The sequence below is a fragment of the Penaeus vannamei genome, chromosome 39 (genome assembly GCF_042767895.1).
Source record: "Penaeus vannamei isolate JL-2024 chromosome 39, ASM4276789v1, whole genome shotgun sequence".
NCBI lineage: Eukaryota > Metazoa > Arthropoda > Malacostraca > Decapoda > Penaeidae > Penaeus > Penaeus vannamei.
In genome coordinates, this window is record NC_091587.1 from 4,012,970 (window position 1) to 4,015,469 (window position 2,500).

General features: G+C 45.1%; 1 non-coding gene across 1 annotated transcript; it reads right to left on the bottom strand.

Moving 5' to 3' along the window:
- Positions 1-1,463: 1,463 nt before the first annotated feature.
- On the bottom strand, positions 1,464-1,534 carry TRNAG-GCC (transfer RNA glycine (anticodon GCC)). Its single transcript has one exon. It is a non-coding gene; the product is annotated as a tRNA-Gly (tRNA).
- Between the last annotated feature and the right edge of the window lie 966 nt (positions 1,535-2,500).

The window sequence follows — 2,500 nt, forward strand, 5'->3', positions numbered from 1 at the left end:
AGACATAGCATTATTGAAAATGTTCATTGCTCTATTTGCGACCACAGTATCTGGGTGATATTCTTTCAACAAAAAGCTGCACTTCACCCCATTTAGCATGTATGTATAGCAGTTTTTGGACCCACGACTAAGGGCTAAAGTACAAAAAAGTGAAGATATGAGTGACGTATGAAAGCTGAGGCTATCGGCATGACTCGGCCAGCTGTTGGGTCGGCGTCGGCTTGCCTCGGCTCGACTCGTGTGTTCGAAACTCCGAAAATTTGTTCGACTTTAGGGGTCGGATTCTCAAACGAGCTAAGGCGCCGTATCTCCTCGAAGGTGCTGTTACACTAGCACTTTTTCCGTCAATTCTTTGACAAGTTTCTGAAATTTTGTCCATTTTTGAGCGAATTGTCGATTTTATAGTCAGACGATGATGATCGTTTCCGTCTGAAAACCTTTCCGTCAACTTTTTTCAGCCAAGCATAGTCAAATCAAGAGCTATTTTCGAGAATGTTTGTATTTATGTTAATTAGAATTTTCCAAAAAAAATGACGGAAAAAGTGCTAGTGTGACAGCACCTTAAGGCGCCTTACCTTACGGCCGAGCGATCTTCCATACGCATACACAGAGCAAGGGACCCGCCATATTGGTGCGAGTAAGGGCGCCTTAGGTGAAGGCAGGGAAGGGGAGAGCAGGCTTCAGCGCTTCACGGCGGGCGGGAAGTCAACTCTCTTCGCTCTTATACAAGGGAAATACAGCAGGACGGTTAAGGCCTCCAACTTCAGGCTCTTTTGAGAATCCGGGGCCAGAGGCCTTTTTGGCTCGGATAATTTTTTGGTCGAATACCGAGTTGTTCGACGAGTGAGTTGTTCAAGAACCGAGGGTTGACTGTATATATATCGCACTTACTGATAGATTGTGATTTTTTGTTCGTATTTTATCTCCTGTCTTATCGCTAACGCATCTTAATTTTTCTTTTTTTTCTACTTTTTGTTTTCTTTCTCTGTGTCTGTGAATGGCGATCTGATGTTTGTCACTTCGCTCTCTGAAATCATGCGTTTTCCTGTATTGATTGTGCATTTTTATCTCTTTCGTCGCTACATATGTCATCACGATAAGGGAAATTAGTTAAATTGATATGACACTATCGTTCCCGAAATCAATTACTTAAAAAAAAAAAATAGCTTACTCGTTTAAAACAGTACGCGTGCGTGTCTGTCCTCGTTATTTGAAAAAAAAAAAGCCCAGGGCGTCGCCATCATCCTCCTGCAGCGCCTCTGTCAGGTACACCCTTCTGCAGCGCCTCCGTCGGTGCCTCCATCAGGATCCTCACGCCCTGGTCCAAATTTCGTTTTATTTCTCGGTGCATGTGTACATATGTGTTTCTTATTCATTAGTATACAGCTGTCAATCCGATAATATTCAAATCCTCTGCTCACTGAATAAACTTTCGTGAATAAACATTCGTCCTTTTAAAAATGTGCATCGGCCGGGAATCGAACCCGGGCCTCCCGCGTGGCAGGCGAGAATTCTACCACTGAACCACCGATGCTTGGCTTAGAGAATAGTGAAATTTGAGTAAATAAATCGTTAATAAAATTTATCAATATTGATATTCATCCAGAGAGTTAGATATAGATATATGAATGAATATATGCATATATTTACATATTTATACATAAACATAGATATATCAATATGCATGTCTATATATACATATTCATGTGTGTATGTATGTATGTACACACACACACACACACACACACACACACACACACACACACACACATATATATATATATATATATATATATATATATATATATATACATATACATACACATAAATGTGTGTGTGTGTGTGTGTGTGTGTGTACATATTCTTACAACCCACGGTCTTGTTGGTTGTTACTTAACCACCGAGTTCGAGGCGCCTTGCTCCGACACCACGACCGGTGCTCCTCCGCCTGCGCGTGAGCTGGTGATGAGGTGGTGAACGGGGAGCTCGCTCTCTTCCACCGGCGCCACTCCTCCACTCCACCACTCCACCACTCCCACTCCTCCACTCCTCCACTTCTCCACTCCACCACTCCACCACTCCCCCACTCCACCACTCCACCACTCCCACTCCCACTCCTCCACTTCTCCACTCCTCCACTCCACTCTTCCACTCCTCCACTCACTCCACCACTCTTCCACTTCTCCACTCCTCCACTCCCCCACTCCTCCCCTCCACCACTCCTCCACTCCTCCACTCTACTCCTCCTCCACTCCTCCACTCTACTCCTCCTCCACTCCACCACTCCTCCACTCCTCCCCTCCTCCACTCCTCCACTCCTCCCCTCCACCACTCCTCCACTCCTCCCCTCCACCACTCCCACTCCTCCACTCCACTTCCACTCCTCCACTCCACTCCACTCCCCTCCTCCACTCCTCCGCTCTTGTTTCTTTTCGTATTTTTCACAGGTTTGTTTTTCCTATGATAGGAATAGGATTAAAGTCTACAAGATTAGGTAGAC